Source organism: Carcharodon carcharias, chromosome 9 (genome assembly GCF_017639515.1).
Source record: "Carcharodon carcharias isolate sCarCar2 chromosome 9, sCarCar2.pri, whole genome shotgun sequence".
Lineage (NCBI taxonomy): Eukaryota > Metazoa > Chordata > Chondrichthyes > Lamniformes > Lamnidae > Carcharodon > Carcharodon carcharias.
In genome coordinates this window covers 38,041,799-38,060,912 of record NC_054475.1, presented here as the reverse complement: position 1 = coordinate 38,060,912, position 19,114 = coordinate 38,041,799, and the positions used below count along the sequence as shown (strand labels likewise).

General features: G+C 42.6%; 1 protein-coding gene across 1 annotated transcript in view; it reads right to left on the bottom strand.

The window, feature by feature from the left end:
- LOC121282358 (receptor-type tyrosine-protein phosphatase R-like) overlaps nucleotides 1-6,072 on the bottom strand; it is a 170,707-nt gene extending 164,635 nt beyond the window's left edge. Inside the window, exon 1 of the mRNA XM_041196065.1 lies at nucleotides 6,046-6,072. The gene's annotated coding sequence lies outside the window, so the exon portion shown is untranslated. The remainder of the gene's footprint in view (nucleotides 1-6,045) is intronic.
- Nucleotides 6,073-19,114: the final 13,042 nt, after the last annotated feature.

Sequence of the window (19,114 nt, the reverse complement as noted above, 5' to 3'; positions counted from 1 at the left end):
ACCAGGTTCCCTGAAGCAATACCTTTAAAAAATATTACAACTAAGAAGATTGTGGGGGAGTTAATTAAATGTTTTACAAGATATGGTTTACCTAAGGAACTACAATCAGATCAAGGGTCAAATTTCATGTCACAGCTGTTTAAGGAAGTAATGAACAGTTTGGGGATAAAACAGCTTAAGCCAACAGTTTACCACCCGGATTCACAAGGAACTTTGGAAAGATGGCATCAAACTTTAAAAACTATAGTAAGAGCATACTGTCAGGATTATGCATAGGATTGGGATACGGGAATTCAATTTTGTTATTTGCTATTAGAAACATTCCCTTTGCATTGACTAGTTCTAGCCCTTTTGACCTATTTTATGGTCATGAGGTAAGGGGACCACTGAAATTGATTAATGAGAAATTAGTGGGTCAAAATTCAGAAACTATTCTCCTGGATTATGTATCAAATTTCAGGGAAAGATTGAATAGAGCATGTGAGTTGGCTAGGGAACATTTAAAGACATCACAGCAAGTGATGAAAGTGAAAGCAGATAAGAAAACCAAAACTCACAGTTATGTTTCTGGAGAGAAAGTACCAGTTTTGTTACCAGTGCTAGGTGATTCATTAAATGCAAAATTTAGTGGGCTTTACAAGATCAAAAAGAAGTTGAGTGAAGTAAATTATTTAATAAATACTCCAGGTAGAATAAAGAAGCAGAGGGTGTGCCATGTAAATTTGCTTAAAAAGTACTTTGACAGGGGAGAGGAACAAAAAGAATTGTTAGTGATGGTAGATGATGAGGAAGAAGTAGAAGTACAGGACTCTGAAATTGATTTTCCTCTAATCAAATTGGATAATGAGGGGTTGCTTGAAAATTTAAATGAAATATTGAGTTACCTTCCAAGCAAGTGTCAAAATGATTTGGAAAAGCTATTGCAGTCACACAAACCTATTTGTGGGAATAAGTTGAGAAAGACTCATTTAGCTATACATGATGTATGCATTGAAATGTCATCTTCAATAAGGCAACATCCTTATAGGTTAAATCCGACAAAGTTATTACAAGTTCAAAAAGAAATTGGTTTCATGCTTCAAAATGATATCATAGGGTCTAGTTGCAGTAACTGGAGTTCGCCTGTTATACTGGTACTGAAACCAGATGGAACACAAGGACTGAGCGTGGGCTATCGAAAGCTGAATGTGATGACAAAAGTGTATTCATATCCCATACCACAGTTGGAAGGTTGCACTGAAAAAGTGAGACAATTGAAATTTATCACAAAAATTGACTACCTAAAAGGATATTGGCAAGCACTGTTATCAGAAAGAGCAAAGGAAATACCAGCTTTTGTAATGCCAAGTGGACTATATCAGTTTAAAGGCATGCCATTTTGCATGAAGAATGCACCTATGACATTTCAAAGACTGACAAAGTAATTGTGGGTCTAAGCAATTTTGTGGTTTATTTTGATGATCTAATCATTTTCAGTCAGACGTGGGAGGAGCATCCGGAAGAATTATTTACTTGACTACAAGAAGCTAATTTGGTAATGAAGTTGGATAAAAGTGAATTTGCAAAGGCGCAAGTTATGTATCTAGGTCATACCATTGGACATAGTAAGGTGGCTCCGAGAGATGTGTCAAGGTTATCATGGATTTTGCCGTGCCTACAACAAAATGAGAAGTTTTGAGATTTCTTGGCATGAGTGGGTTTTACCAGAAATTTGTACTAAATTTTAGCCAAGTGGTGGCTCCACTGAATTAATGGACACTGGAGTGTCAAAAGTCATTCGATAATTTGAAAACTGTATTAGCTATGACACCAGTTTTGGCAGTACCCAATTATGCCAAGCAATTCAAGTATGCCATTGACGCAAGCAGTATAGGCATTGGGGCTGTACTGTTACAAGAAGTTGACACTGGAATTGAAAAATCGATAGGGTATTTTTCACAGAAGCTGAATGTACAACAGGGAAGACATTCAACAATGGAAGAAGAGACTTTGAGTTTGGTGTTAGCATTGCAACATTTTGAAATTCATGTTACAAACAGTTCATCAGAAACAATCGTTTATACAGACCAAAATCCTTTGAAGTTTTTGGACAAATTTTGAGACAAAAGTACAAGGCTTTTCAGATGGAGTCTATTGTTAAACCATTTAATCTATGGGTTAAACATATTGCTAGAAGAGAAAATCTGTTTACAGATGTGCTATTAAGAGTTTGAAGTTTAAAGGAAAATTGGACATTTTTAAAATCCTGGACACTGAACTGGAGTGATTTCTGTTGATACCAAGGATTTGTATATATATATATTGTTATGTTAATGCATGCATCTGGTAATGTAATAGTGTAATAAGTATAGGAGATAGTGTGAGTTGGGTTATTAAAATGAGGCCGTCTTTTAGAATTATGACGGTTCATTTGTCGATAGGGGGAGAGATGTCATGAAGCTACTGATGTATGTAATATTATTGGAAAATATCTTTCTTTTAAATTGGAGATTTAGTCTGTGGGTGTGTCTTAATTGGATTAAAGCCAGCCACTCTGGGTGCTTTGATGTGTACATGTTTTGAGATGTAAGAGAGATAGAGTGTATTTGCATTTTTTTAATACAGCATTCAAGAAATGGAGTGAAATCTAGCACCCAGCGAGCAGCGACCAAGCAATATGTTTATGTTGCTTATAAAATTGGTACTATGATAGGGATTTTATTATTAGAAGAGGTGGGTTCAAAGAGGTTATTGATACAATGAGAATTTACATTCAATGAGCTGTGCTAGGTATAACTTCAGTAGTTCTCATGTGTGCCGAGCAGAGGTAATGTCAGGTCAAAGCAACTACAAGCCTCCAACTGACTTCACAGGAGCCACAGTGAAAGGAACCTCATTTTAAATTCGTAAGGTGAATATGTTTTGCCTGGTGTCTGCTTAAAAATCTATGGGTTGATGTTGCCTTAATGGAGATTAGTTTAGGAATTTGCGGATAGCTGATCCAGTGGGAGTGCAAGAGCCTGGTTGGATTGCCTGATAATGATATGCTGATGTATTACAATGAGGTTCCCAACGACCAATGACGGGAAACAGGACCTGCCGTTGGCTAGCTGAGTGGACAATCGCAACCTTCCCGCCATCGTGAAATCGATTGTCCTCTCACACCATCTATCATGCCTGCCGCCAGTGGGCACAGAAAATTGCGCTCTGTGTCTTTCCTGTGCCTCTTGATTGAAAATTTAAAATTGTTCCTCTGAGGCCTCTTAATGGGCTCATCAATGAGCTCAACAATCAGTTAATTGGAGGCACGTGGGTTCCCAGCTCCCTCCACTCACACCCTCTCTCTAGAAATGGCATTGTGCTCTTAATGCTCCAGAGCACAGGGCAGAGATGCCCTCCAGGGACACAATTTTCAATGCACGCCTACATGCTTTCTCAGCCCTGCCAGCATTTGAAAATCCAGCCCCTTGTATCTGCAGAGGCATTGTAAAGGTTTCTGAATATTTTGTATTATATAGCCAAGAGCCACATATCACTACACAAGACTGCCATTGAATTGTGATTACTCAGAAGCTCATGATAGCAAACAATGGTTTTCTCCTGATCTTCTTCACCACAAAATCTAGTAAAATTATGGCTCTGATAATCTCAATTTGATAATTCCAGCACTAATCATTTACAAGGGCTTCAAATAAGTCATATTGTAATTCTTCACTGTGCCATCTCCTATACATCACTCTGTTAATAGCTCATTTGTGAACAGAATCAACCATAGTTCAGAGTGTAAGGAAAGATCAGAAGGGAGCACCAATTCATATCATTGACCATGAATCATTGGCTGGCTGTAGAATGGAACTAGCAAGGCCTTTGGGGAATCACCCAATCAAAGGTAGCCTTACTTTAGTGTAAAAAACGTGTAAAGATATGGAGGAGTCAAATGGGGCAGTGGTAAACTGAGCAGGTGATAACATTAAACATGTTGATTGTGTAGCTGTGATTGGACTAATACTGGACTAATTGCCCATCATGAGCCTAGCTGCTTATTCAGATACATGCCATGTAATAAATTTCTGACCTGCACTTCCAGTGAATGAGGATGCCTACTAGTAGCACAGATATGTAAAATTGTTCTGCATATGTTGATAGAAATCTCAAGATTTTTCAGTTTCTTGCTTTGACTGTCTATTACCAGTGGTAACCTGGAGGTACTATGTGGTTATCTATGTGGTCCACCTAACATTTCATCAGAATCTCAATTCAAAAGCAGTTGGAAAGAACGTAATTATGGATTTTTTTGAAACAAAAATACATAGTGTCATTATTGCTCTGTAAGTTGTCAAGTCTTATCAATTACATTGTGAAGGCTTGCTAATCTCAATTACATTGCTAAGAGAAATAGATGATGGGCATTTGAACACATATAAATAGGGGATAGCTGGGACACTGGGTGGAAGTGAGGAGTGTTGACACTGAGCAAAGTCAATAAACTCTCTCAGCAAGCAACGGCTCCTTGTCTTAGTTTTGACTTCAACCAGCGCGGATCCTGTTAACATTGGTTACATGTTTTGTTTCTATGCATTTATCACATTGGTAAGTACATTCATCTATCAGTTTTAGTCTGAAGGATGTGGTCAGACAATGTACCAGCTTTGGGAGTGGACGGGATACTAAATGAATAATTATTACCCTGTAGCATTGCCCTGTATTACTCATGTCATGCTGAGTTTGCTAGTTTCAGGTGATGAGAAATGCAGGTTTGTTTATGGAAATACATTCTATGAACATGTGTTGACTGCTGGCAGAAAATTTGTCTTGTAACGTTCTCTACCCTCAAACTCTCAGACATTTATCAGATCTCTTGAACAGCCCATCAGATAACTGCTCTGTAATTTATCAGATCTCACCCTAATCTCTGACTTTAAACAGACTCCTCCTACTCCTTCATGAATATTGACCAGATCCCTCTGAACAGTCTGTCTGCTATTTACCAGATGCCTCTATATGATTGCTATTTATCAAACCCCTCTGTCCAGAAAGACTTATTTACCAGACCCAGATGTCCAGAATGACAGTTATTTACCAGAGCTTTCTCTCCAGTCTGCTATTTTTCAGACTCATCTGCCTAGTCTGAGTGTTATTTACCAGGCACATCTGTCCAGTATGAATGTTATTTACCAGATGCCTCTGTCCAGTCTGTCTGCTATTTATCAAATCCCTCTCTCTAATATGACTGCCATTTACCAGACCCATATGTCCAGAATTATTATTACTTACTAGACCTCTGTGTCCAGAATTACTGATATTTACCAGGCTTCTTTGCCCAGTATGACTGTTGTTTAACAAACGCATCTTCCCAGTATGACTGTTATTTACCAGACCTCTGTGTCCAGTGTGACTGTTATTTTAAAAACCTATCTGTTCAGTATGACTGTTATTTACCAGACTTTTCTGCTCTGTATGACTGTTATTTTACAAACTCAGCAGTCCAGTATGACTGTTATTTACCAGACCTCTCTATCCAGTATGACTGCTATTTAACAAACCCATCTGTCCAGTATGACTGTTGTTTACTAGACCCTTCTGTCCAGTCTATTATTTAGCAAAACTTTCTGCCCAGCCTGAGCGTTATTTTCCACAGTCCTCTGCCCAGTCTGTTGTATAATAAATTACTGCATCCAAATTCCATATCTTCAATTTAAAAAAGGGTTGTGAGTTTTAAGCACTTCTGGTCCTCTATTTATAGACAGTGAACCACATACACTAAGGCTAACCACAATTTCAAAAGTTGCTTACTGCAAACATTAAATTATAATTATAGATTATAATCAAAAGATCAAACCAGTAATACCTGCCTTTTCACCAGTCTTCATGTCATTCTGACAAGTTTATTTTACTAACACAAATGAATATACATAATCACATATACATCAATATAGGCCCAAGGAGAAGACTAAAGATGCTTATTACAAAAAGATCCCTAATAAGGATCAAACAAATTACTCAAAATAGTGGAAGGAAACAATTTATATAACATTTATTACCATATATTTTTGGTAAAACGCATACCTGTTTGATGTTACCAGCTATCATGGCTGCAGGCAATTTGTAATGCATTGATGATGTTTTACTCTCTAGCTATAGGTGATTAGATCAGTGCGCATTCTTACAAAATGGAAAAATCTTCTTGTTTACCAACAATTATGCTTTGACGCAGTGAGCAACAAAACATGAACCAGGCACAATTTAATATAACGTTTAATTGTAAAATGTAACCTTTAAAGTATTAGTCACTGTATACATAATTTTAACCAAAAGAATATAAATTTACTCTGCATGGGTTCTGATTTGACTGTTGCTGAAGCCTTTTGTAAATAACTAGCACAGAAAAATTTAAATGGACATAAAATTAAACAAGTGAGATCGGTGCCTGAGACTACAAGCTGCTACCCCCACTTTAAAATAGAGAAGAAATTTATCAATGACTCACATCTCTAATTCAAAAATGGCTGTGGGCACTCATTTAAAACCACACTAGCTCATTTCTGATTTGTTGATGGGAACTTGTTAGTTCTTTGCTGATAAGCTTTCCATCTTTTCAATTTTCTATGTCCATCCCTTTCTAGTTATATGCTAGAAGTCCTCTTGAGATCTTTAAGTCCCTTGTGATAGTCTCTTTTTCCTGCTGTAGCAGGAAATAGGAAGCCAAGGATTTGTAAATAGTAAAACAAGTCTGACAGCCCCATTTCATGTGATTTTCATTTTTATTTAAACATTACAACACTGTGGCTATACTTCAAAAATGCTCCATTGGCTGTAAAGTGCTTTGGAGTGACCTGAGGTGGTGAAAGGTGCTAAATGAATGTATTTTTAATTTTTTTTTCAAACTTTGTTTGTTTGTTTCTTTCTCAAATCCATCAGAGATGACAATGCAAAGAAAGCTTGCAGGACAAGATGGCGCACAACCATAGACACCAACACCTAACTAGTGGGGGACAGGCAGGGCTGCATGTCCTCAGCCCCATGGAGGAGACAATACTAACCACCATTAGAGGAGGCCAGTGGTGGGGCTCAAAGCATAGAAGGTAGTGGTACTTAATCCTACTTTAATCCACTTCCTCATATCCCACTGCCCCCAAATCCCACAATCCCTTCTGATCCATAAGCTGCAGATAATGTAAGCATGGACTCTTAGCTTTCCCCGACTCCCTCACCATGACCCCAACACTTTTCTCCTTTCAGCTGCCCAAGAACTGCCCAGGAAGTGGTGTGGGAGCTTGAAATCCAAGAGGAGCAGGAGACTGATAATAATCAAACACCGTCACTTGATCTCACACTTGCGGCCAGCAGCTCAGATACTGGCACTGTACATCCTTTAGAGGGTAGAGCAGAGGGAGGAGTTGCACATTGTGCATCACCAAGTGCAAGTGGCCTTCAGCCAGTGCAAGGAGAAGAGCTGCGCAGGTTCCAGCATCTGGAAGCATGTTCTCTCTCGTTTTTTTTCCAGGGTGTATGTGACCTGTTCAGAGTGACTAGTTCAAGAGTGTGGCCCCCTTAAATTGTTTTGTAACCAAATTGTACTCGGCCTGCGTGTGGCCTTGTCGCTTACTGATGACTGTAAATGCTGCAGCAAAGCAGCTAAATCTCTTCACAAAAGGCTGAATTATTTTAGTAAGCTATGGGTAAAAGGCTGAAGAGAAGTCAAAACACAGGTCACACCTGCTCTATGTTTAAGTCGTGATGTTATTTGTTGGAGAGTGTCATTGTACCATACACATGGAAAACAAGCCCAACAAGATCTCATTATATTTTTCTATTGTTCCTCACCTTTGCAAACGCTGAGCCCACAGAGCTGCTAACACTACTTCCTTCCTACTATTGCAAGTCTGTGCCTGGGAATCTTATTTAAATTCACCCCAGAGACTGTTACTAAAAGCTCCTTTCTGTACTGTTACTTATATGATCATTTCATTTTCATTAAAACTTATCCTGGCAAATGGCATTTATAGTAAAGGGAATCTAGACACGGCAGTCACAATATGCCTCTTCTGGTCAATTTGAAAACAAATCCTTAACATTCTAGGAAAACTAAAATGTGTACTAAGAAAATCATTTTGGCTGAGGTGCAACCATTCCTGGTAATAACAGGTCATTTTTACAAAAGAATGTACATCTTGTTAGAAAATATCTTAAAACCAAAGAAAGAGTTATCTTACCAATATACATAGGCAAGACCCACGCATGAATAGTGTTTACTTGAGGCAGAGACTGGGTTATAACTGCTGCCTGAGGAACTGTAGGCCAACTTGAGTCAGTGCCTTCAGCAGGGTAAGAAATTGGGAAGGAAAAAAAAGATGGAAGTGAGATTAAAGATTTAGCTCAGATGAAACAGTGAGTAATGAAAGCGAGAGCTTTGCTGAGTAAAACAAAATTATGGGGTGAATTTTGAGAGTAAAGATGTCTTTGACCCGTACGACAAACCCAGTTATCTTACAGGTTTTAAATCAGCCTTTTAAAAAAATGGATTAGAAATTTGATTATGCTGCATTTATTTTACAGACATAAATTGAAGGCGAATGAATAAGGCAGCTAGGATGTGCATTGCAACATTCTGGGCCAGAATTGCACTGTTCACCATTTTGGTTTAGGAGACGTTTGGGGCCTCCACCTAAACTAGACATTAGGCTTTTTGCATATCTAAATAAGAGACCTAAACACTGTTTGGTGCCCACTTTACCAAATTGATTTGCTCTAAATACAGCAGATATCATCCTGCCTCTATTTAGTAAAATGTTGTCTACATGCAGCCTACCCATAAATGGACTACTGCCAGCTGCCACAAAAAAGGTACATTTTGTAAAATATTCATACCTGTGTGTAGAGACAATAGGAGCCAGAGTGTTCATTCCAACAGCACTGAGGCTTTGAGGTTTGTTGCTAGCCAAACACCTGGCCCTGTCCCAATTCCTGCCATCCATCTCCCGAACACTGCCCCCACCTCCCTCTCCCAGTCAACCCATTTTCATGCATATATAAAAACAAAAAACTGCGGATGCTGGAAATCCAAAACAAAACAGAATTACCTGGAAAAACTCAGCAGGTCTGGCAGCATTGGCGGAGAAGAAAAGAGTTGATGTTTCGAGTCCTCATGCAGTTGCTTCTCTCCCCCTTCAGGGCCTGCCTGCTGACTGCTCCTGACAACACATAGGACTGTGTAATATCTACCCTCACGTATGCAAAAATATTTTATGTTTGGTTGTTTATATTTTAGGGGGTGTGCCTCTCCAAATAATTAAAAAAAGTCAATTCCAAGAAATGAACCATGGAGTTAGGGGAATACACAACTCTCCATTTCAGTGAGATGGGGTAAACTATAGTGTTAATGTGGTTACCAGGAGAATCAAGCCAGAACTTTGAAAGCTTTACTTCCTGAGGGTGGGGAGGGGGGCTAGAAAATGTTGCGGTGATAGTAGACTGGATGAGCGCTTTTAAAAAGGTGAAGTTATAAAAGGTCAATGAAACATCTGAAAGATTTTTTTTTCACTGTTTGATCCCTCATCTAACAAATGTAAATGTGAATTGTTTTTGAGACTGTTACTCTAGCCAATCAGTAAAAATTAAGGTAAACAGTTTAGGGACCAAGAAATAAAGGATGACTAATGAATTAAGGTTACTTTTAGTAACAATAATTCAATAATCGTGATTGAAATATGCTGAATTATAAATATTTTAAATTTATTGGTGCTAATATGTATGTTATCTATTATTGAATGTCAGTCTAATCCAATATTTCTTGCAGTTTATCATAGTAAATCTCAAGTTATGGATGATGCTGGCAAGCAGTATTTCTAACATCCTTGAGAAGGTGATGATGGGCCTTTTCTTTAAATTCTGTGCTAAGTGTAGTGATAATGCTGCACGATTGGTGTTAGGAAAGGCTTCTTGTGGCTGCACCTGTGTAAGCTAGAGATGAGTGCCCTGTCAGAAACCTGACTTGAGTATTGTAGAAAAACAAAATACTGTGGATGCTGGAAATACTCAGCAGGCCAGACAACATCCTTTCTTTATTCTTTCAAGGGATATAGGCATTGCTGGTTAGGCCTGTATTTATTGCCCATCCCTTATTGCCCTTGAGAAGATGGTGGTGAGCTGCCGTCTTGAACCGCTGCAGTCCATGTGGTGTAGGTACACCCATGGTGCTGTTAGAGAGGGAGTTCCAGGATTTTGACCCAGCGACAGTGAAGGAATATTTCTAAGTCAGGGTGGTGTGTGACTTGGAGGGGAACTTGCAGGTGGTGGTGTCCCCTTGCATCAGCTGCCTTTGTCCTTCTATGTGGTGGAGGTCACAGGTTTGTAAGGTGCTCTCCAAGGAGCATTTGTGAGTTTCTGCAGCGCATCTTATAGATGGTACACACTGCTGCCACCGTGCATCAGTGGTGGAAGGAGTGAACGTATAAGGTGGTGGATGTGGTGCCAATTGAGCAAGCTGCTTTGTCCTAGGTTGTGTCGAGCTTCTTGAGTGTTGTTGGATCTGCACTCATCCATGCAAGTGGAGAGTATTTGATAACACTTGTGCCTTGTAGATCGTGGACATAATTTGTGGAATCAGGAAATGGGTTAATTGCCACAGAATTCCCAGCTTCTGACCTGCTCTTGCAGCCACAGTATTTATATGGCTGGTCCAGTTCAGTTTCTGGTCAATGGCAACCCCAAGATGTTGATAGTGGTGGAATTAGCAAAGATAATGCCATTGAATGTCAAGGGGAGATGATTATTGCCTGGCACTTGTGTGGTGCAAATATTGCTTGGCATTATCAGCCCAAGCCTGAATATTGTTCAGGGCTTACTGCATGTAGAGATAGGCTGCTTCAGTGTGTGAGGACTTGCGAATGGTCTGAACATTGTTCAATTATCTACAAACATCGCCACTTCTGACATGAGGGAGGGAAAGTCATTGATGAAACAGGTGAAGATGGTTGGTCCTAGGACACTACCCTGAGGAACTCCTGTAGCAATGTTCTGGGGCTGAGATGATTGACCTCCAACAACCACTACTATCTTTCTTTGTGATAGGTATAACTCTAACCAGTAGATAATTTTCCCCCGATTCCCATTGACTTCCTGCTGCCACACTCTGTCAAATACCACCCCGATGTCAAGGACAGTCACTCTTACCTCACCTCGGGAGTTCAGCTCTTTTGTCCATGATTGGATCAAGGCTGTAATGAGGTCAGGAGCTGAATGGCCCTCATGGAACCCAAACTGAGTGTCAATGAGCAGGTTATTGCTGATTAAGAGCCACTTATTGGCACTGTTGATGACACCTTCCATCACTTTACTGATAATCAAGGATAGACTGATGGGCTGATAATTGGCAGATTGGATTTGTCATGCTTATTGTGGACAGGGCATACCTGGACAAATTTCCACATTGCTGGGTAGATATCAGTGTTGTCGCCGTACTGAAACAACTTGGCAAAGGGGCACAGTTAGTTCTGGAGCACATGTTGTCAGGACCCATCGTATCCAGTAGTTTCCAGTATCCAGGACAGAGATCAATAGATTTTTGGGTACTAAGGATATTAAGGTATGTGAGATTGTTCGGGAAGTTGTATTTAAGGTGAAACAGAGCAGGCTCTAAGGGCCAAATGGCCTACTCCAACTCCCATTCCACATGTTCTCATGTTTTTATGCTTGGTCTCCACTCCAACAATGGTTTAGGACAACCAGCAAAGTGCCTGGCTGCACTCAGTGAAATCATTTCTACAGAAGACCTGCAACAAACAAAGTAAGTTATTTATCTTGGAATGTGCAGCTGAGAGGAATATGAGCTCCTGACTAATATTCCTTCTTCACCAAACACCATCATTTCAATATTTAATTCTGGTTACATCTTTGCCTAAGACAATTACCTGAATGTCTAAGCAAAATTAATTGTGTGAGCTATTTACAGACATTTTAACATGATAAATTGCTATACAGATGCAAAACTTTTGTTTTACTTATTGCTAAAATGATTGTGCGAAGCGGATAGTAGTTGATTGAACTCAAGAATACAAGAACACAAGAAATAGGAGCAGGAGTAGATGATATGGCCCTTCAAGCCTTTGCTGCCATTCAACACGATCATGGCTGATCTTGGGCTTCAACTTCACTTCTTTGTTCATTCCTCATACCCCCTGAATCCCTGAGAGACCAGAAACCTGTCTACACAAGCCTTTAATGTATTCAATGATGTATTCAATGATTCTCGGGCACAGAATTCCAAACACTCTCAGTCCTTTGAGTGAAGTAATTTCCCCTCATCTCAGCCCTAAATGATTGCTCTAGAACGGACAGGACTGAACAAGACAGAAGTAAAACTAATTCTTCCCTATCCAGGGTGTGAAAGTTATTGTTTAGTGAGAGAGCGTGGAACATCTGCTCCTGGAGGCTGTGGTATTTGTGAGTAAGAGGAACTCTTCACCCTCTGCATCATTTGAGTCATACAGTGAGCAGGATTTCTCAGCTGCAGGGATATTACACTTTTGACTGTGAGATGAAGCCTTTTCAAGCTGTGACTGGTATCTTCTCTAAATTCTCTTGCTCCCATTAAGCCACTTCATGCCTACTGCATATTTATTTATCCTTAACAACAACCCCAATGAGACTTCAAACCACTCAACGTTATCAGTTATTACTGCAAGGCCAGGATATTGCCCTCGTCAGGCAGGCTCAGTGGAGGTGAGCGGGAGCGGTCAGGAAGCCGACTGCCACCCGCGATCAAAGCCCGAACACAATTTGACGCTGGTGAGCCAATTAAGGCCTGCCGGCGTGAAAAACAAATGGCAGCGCTCAGTGCTGCCTGTGGGGGGTGGGGTGGAGGGCAAGCGGGGAACTTCGCACATGCGTTCAGGTGTGTGCAGGAAAAGCTCCCTCAGAGCTGCCTCAGGAAGATGATGATTTCGAAAAATAAAAAAGAATTTAAAAATGTTAAAAACATGTCCCCTTATGTGACACTTTCACTTGAGCAGGGGCATGTTAGAAATTAGTTTGAAAATGTTTTTTTTTATGACGGTTTGAAACCTCATCCTGCCAGTGGGTGAGGTTACGCAAAAAGTGCAAAGACCGGTAGGCCTTTTGGCCAACCGTAAGGTTGGACGGGCAGCAAAACATTTAATTCAATTAGATTTTTAATGGCCTTAATAGGCCTGTTAATTGTCGGCGGGCATTACCGACTCCCGTGCGTGCCCACCAAGTGAAATATCATGTGAGTGAGTGATGACATCAGCACTCTCACCCAATGTATTGTGCGTCATTTTATGTTTGTTCGGGTTAGGTGCGCGCCCGCCCGACGAGCAGAAAATTCTGCCCCAAGTGTTTTATTGCCAATCCCAAGTTACCATCAAATGCAACATTTAATCAACTACATTTCGTCTTCAGATCTCCTTCAATGACCGTGTGCAACATCTAATATAAAATTGAGCTATCGTGATAAAACTCCCCTAGTATCAAGATCGTTCCTACCCTATTGACCATCAATTTAAGGCCTGTTCCTTCATCGACTATATGTGGTTCAGTTATTGGTGATTTTTGTGTGCCATTGACTCTTTGTATGAGGTGGAGCTTTCCTAAAGAGAGAGAGAGTGTAAAGACAATTGAGATTACTTAAATAACTAGGTATTGAATAGGATTGCTAAAGACCTGGGTTTTAATGTGTAATTACTTGACCAGACAGGTTTCAAACAGAAACAGATAAATTTATTACAGAGAGCTTCATTACAGAGATGCTACATGCTTGAACTAGGTCCTCGACAAAAAGCCACATACCCCAGAGTACCTGCACTTAGGGCTCATTGATCAGAGCCTCCAAGAACAATCACATGACCTCTGATAGACAGCAGGCAAGGCTGTACCTTCAGTTATTACATTTCCTCCCCCTTTAGTTTATTTTATAGTTTCTATTTACAGAGAACATTTGAATATCCAACATCATATACATATATACAACTCAGGAGATTAAAGGTGGTTTCCTTATTCAGTTAGAGTAGCGAATCTCTACCACTTGAGGTTCTTCTATTGGATCAGCATAATCAGGAACTGCAGCACCAGATGCATCATTAGAAAATGACAGATCAGGATTTGGCAACTCTACAGAGACATCGGGCATGTCTATTTTAGGTCAATCTGTCACCTCAGGGATTAACAGTTCGACGTTAATCACAGGCGGAATAGCTGGTTGTTGGAATGTCTCTCTATCCCTAAGATGGTCCACATGTTTTCAAACAATTCGGTCTTCCAATTCCACCTGGAAGGGCAAGGGACCAGTTTCTGAGACAATGTTCCAGGAACCCAACAAGGTCAACTTCCAAAATTCCGCACGAAAGCTGTGTCTCCTACAGTGAATCTGTGAGCTTTGCTACGAATATTATGATTCAAGTTTTGATTGCTCTGATTCTTCTGTACCTTCCCCTCTAAGTTTGGAAACACCAGACTTAACCTTGTATGTAGGCGGTGCTTCATCAATAATTCAGGTGGTGTTGAATGAGGAATCATACAATAATTGAGAAGAAAGTGGGAAAGTCGAGTTTCTAGTGTGCCTTCTGATAATCTCTTCATTCTAGATTTGAAAGTTTGTGCAGCTTTTTCAGCTAAACCATTTGATGAGGGATAATATGGTGCTGTTTTAATATGTCTGATTCCATTTAAACTCATTAATCTCTGAAATTCTGTACTGGTTAAAACTGTACCGTTATCAGAAACGATGACTTCCGGTAGGCCAGGAAAGTATGGTATTGCTTCTCAATAGTTGCACTCGATGTTGGTGATGTACATCCATCAATTTACAATGATTTTATCATCAATAAAAATATGGTACCTAAGAATAGTCCTACATATCAATGTGTAGTCTAACCCAGGGTCGACAAGGCCACTCCAATGGATGCAGTAGAGCTGAAACAGGCAACTTCTGTTGTTGCTGACACTCGAGGCAGTGCTTGACCATGCTTTCAATGTCACTGCCAATGCCTGGCCACGAACCATAGCTTTGCGCAAGCACTTTCATCTTTGTATGTCTGGATGCGCACTGTGAAGCTCTGTCAAGAGTGGTTCTCTTCTTGCAAAGGGACGACAACTCAGGCATGGAATGGTCTCAACTCTTCATACACTGGTGAATTTGACCACACTTGCAATACAAGGTTCCAGACTTTCGACAAAACTGGATCTCTGTTTGTCCAAGTTCTAAGTTGCTTTGCGCACACAGGTGAAGAATCCAAGAAATTCAGCACAAGCACAACTTCAGTGGCACTGGAGCATGTACAATGCTATCCGGTAACAGGAAGTGACTGAGTGCATTCGCAATTGCAATATGCAAGTCAGTACGGTGCATACAGGCATACTCATGCGCAGATAATATCAAAGCCTGGCATTGAATTTGTGCTGATGCAATTGGCAGAATGGTCTTACCTGACTGAATAAACCCATTAATGGTTTATGGTCCGACACAATGATGAAATGTTGTCCATGCAGGTGCTGGTGGAATTTCTTCACTCCAAATATCACCGATAAACCTTCCTTTTTTAGCTGGGAATAACCCTTCTCAGCTGTAGAGAGGGCTCTTGAGGCATTGCCATTGGGCCTTTCTGATCCATCTTCCATCCTTTGTGATAACATAGCTCCCACACCATAAGGAGATGTATCACATGTTAATACCAATTCTTTTAATGGGTCATAGTTACCAATAAACATGATGAACGTAATAGCTTCTTAACTTTCACAAAGGGCAAAATTTTCTGTTTGATATGCGGGGGTCGGGCCCTGCGCGTCCGTGCGTAAGATGATGCGTGGTAATGCCGGGCGGGCGTCCGAACATCACTGCACACCACCGCGATATTTCACTGGGCGGATGTGCAATGAAGTTTGACACGTGCCCGCCATTAATGAATGGGCCACTTAAGGTCCGTTAGTCTTCAATCGATGCAATCTTTGGGTCAGCGCATGGGTGCAATGGGCAGGCAGGTAGGACACATTTATATTAACCTCATCTACGGGCGGGATAAGAGGGCTCAGTGGGACCGTGAATCTGCTCTGTGAAGTATTTGTTGGTGAAAGCTTTTCAAACTTACTTGTGTGATCTGCAGTACTTCAGAACGTAGCCCAGCTGCTTTTTCTGGACTCTTAACCTTCATGTCAGCACGCTGCAGTGAGGAATCTTTTCCAGGCCTGCAGGTTTCAGGGAACCTTCCCTTAGCCTTGGTAAGGGATCTGATCTGTAGCTCCTCTGAGGAGGAAGGGAGGGCTAGAATGAGGAGGAGGCCAGGAGTGCACATTCAACCTCCAGGGGAGCCGCTTTTGGAAGGACAGGCGCAGGCAAAAGGGGCACAGGGCCAAGAGGTAGTCCAAGGTGGAAGGGGTTGCAGAAGACGCCACTATCCTGTTGCCAGTGTTTACAGGCGGTGAAGCCGTTACCTCAATATGTCTGAGGTGCAGTGCCGAAGGAGGTTCCGTTTCTCAGGGGAGACAGTCAACTATATCTGTCAGATGATTAGGCCTGAGATCTCCACTAACTGTGTGGGCAGACATCCCATGCCAGCAGCTCTGAAGGTCACAGTTGCCCTCAACTTCTATGCCTCTGGCTCCTTCCAGGAATCGGTGGGTGATCTTTGCGGTCTCTTCCAATCAGCTGTCCACACTTGTGTCAAGCAGGTCACAGACGCTCTGTTCAGGCATGCATTGACCTTCAGCCACTTCTATTGGGGCCAGGCAAGTCAGACACAGTGAGCCAGAGGCTTCGCAGCCATTGCTGGCTTCCCCAGCATCCAGGGTGCAATAGAGCCCGCAGAGATGACAGGTAGCTGCTGTGCTGACGTGAGGCCGTTTCAGACTTCCCTGCTCACCGTGGATGGATGGGCATTGAGCTGGGAAACTTAATGCCCACACTATTTCCCTCTTTGGCAATGACCAGCTGAGGCCATTGCCGATGTAAGGGTTTGCTGGTCAGAGCGCATCCCCAGGAAGCCTTGGTGTGTTTCCTGGATTAGGCTCTCCACAAGAGTCGACACTCTCTTCATGGAGGACGCCTGGCATTCAGACATGTGGCTCATTGCTTTGGCAAGCGTCCGCGTAGACTCCTCCACCATGGAGACCAAGCCAAGCATAGCCTCATGTATCTCCCCCAGATGCTCCTGCACACTCGGCCGCATTTCCTGCACCTGCTGCATTGCAGACGACTCCAGAGGCAAATCATCAGGCACCGACTGAGCATGTGCCTGATCCCCTGCAGTCCTCTGACTGCTGGCACCATGGGCACTCTCTGTCTCTGCCAGCTCCTCCAGGGACTGTGAAGTGCCCTCACCACTATGCCTCCGGACACTAGCCATTGTTCAAATTCCCACTGAGGTGCTAGTATCTGCGCTGATGCCTGCCTTGCAGAGATGGTGTGACGCTGGTGAGACTTCAGGCTCCTCAGGTGTGAGAGGGGGCCTCTGCTGCTCCTCCTCCCAGCCCTACTCTGATGATGCTGAAAGGAAGAACAAGGACGGTGGATCAGTTAGTGTGCAGACAATGACAAAGTTCATTCCTGTCCCCCCCACCCACCACCCCCCCCCGGCTTATTATCCACTCAATCTTCCATAACCAATGGCCCAGCAATGTTGCAACAATAACTAATTTAACAATCATCAGTGCTATGGCTGTTGGGAGGACAATGCGGACCTCACCAATGGCCTTAAATACCTGGCCGTGGCACCCCAGCCTCACCAACATCAATGGACCTGGCTGCATGGCGTCTCTCCAGTTCAAGGGCCTCCGGCTCGAAACGGCTTAATATAGAGGGCTGTGCTTGGCCGCTTCCAATCCTCACACGCTCGGCCACGTTATGAGCATTCTTCTCCTAAAAAAGAGAGAAGAGCATTGATTTGGGCAAATTGCACATGGGCTCTGCTCGCACACAGCACACCCCAACCAGAGTGGGACATATCAGGCCTCCACTGCCTCATCAGCCCGCTGCTGCTGATCACTCAGACAAAGATGTTAGGCCTGCTCCCCACCCCCCCACATGCTGTCTACATCACATTAGGAACTACACTGTATTTCCTCCCATAGCAAGGAGGCACAAGCACATGCAGCGTAGAGGGCAGCAGATGGTTTGTCGCCACACCACCTTGAAGCTCCCCTTCCACTATCTCATCACCCTGACAAGGACATGTCCTGGAGTTCTGAGTCAGTGCAGGGGAAATCTCATCTCCTAATGACCCACTCAGACTGACGTCAGCATGGGCACTATCTGCTTGCCCACCCAGCAAAGAAAAAATGCCCTTAATGATTCAATGCAGTCATGACAATGAGACTTGGTGGGGGTGGGGAGGGGGGGCAGGTGGTGGGGTTGGTGCAGAGGGTAAGGCTACCTGTTGGGTTAAATACCCAATGTCAACATGGTACTCACCCTTCCAGAGCGCAACAAGTCATTGAAGCGCTTGTGACACTGGATCCAGGTGCACCGCACCACATCGCGGGAGCTCACCACCTCCGCCACCTTCTTCCAGGCACGTTTTGTCAAGTGGGGGGGGCCTCCTCCTACCATTCTGGGAGACCAACACCCCCATTACACGGCCACCTCGAGGAGGGCAGCATGGCAATCATCAGAAAAACGAGGGGCACACTGGCCCCCCGCTGGCCTACCCCCCAGCCTGGCCTGCTCACCTGAACCCCTCTGCTGTGGCCTAGCACTGGCCATTGTGAGCAGCCTACAGGAGGCTACCAGGCCTTCTTTTAAACAGACTGCTGGGTCGCCATTGGACCCGGTGGTCTATGCACGCCCCCTGCCGACCGCACACTCCCGCTATCCATGGAGTCGGGGAATACGTTGGGTGGTCCTTAATTGGCCCACCCGCTTAAAATGGCAGCGCGGACCCGATTGCAGGTGGCGATCTGGTCCGCGCCCACTCCCATTCCCCCACCCCGCCAAATGGAAAATCCTGGCCAAAGACTTAGTCCTGTTGTGAATTTCATTACCAAGAATGATTCTGTTTTAACAAGTGTAATGGTGCTAACCCTGTTGACAAGTTTGGCAAAAAGCGGCCATAATAGTTGATCATGCCCAGGAAAAAATTGAATTCGGTTACGCTGGATGGAGAGGGTGGATCTTTGATTACCCTAACTT